Raw genomic sequence first — 227 nt, forward strand, 5'->3', positions numbered from 1 at the left:
CTTCATTCTAAAAGGCAAAAGCAATGTTGCATCTCGACACTCACTCGCTGGCTTTCTTCCATTCTTGCTTAGACAAATAAGTAAGAGAGACTTCAAGTGCTGCCTCGTCTACAAACACTTCGACAGCTGTACGTAGATGGGAAGTGAATATACAGGTGAGCGGTAAAGAGTGTGTTCAATTAGGATAAAGCAAATTGAAATTAACGTCAAGAATGGAAGGGAGGGAG

This window comes from Penaeus monodon, chromosome 29 (assembly GCF_015228065.2).
Source record: "Penaeus monodon isolate SGIC_2016 chromosome 29, NSTDA_Pmon_1, whole genome shotgun sequence".
NCBI lineage: Eukaryota > Metazoa > Arthropoda > Malacostraca > Decapoda > Penaeidae > Penaeus > Penaeus monodon.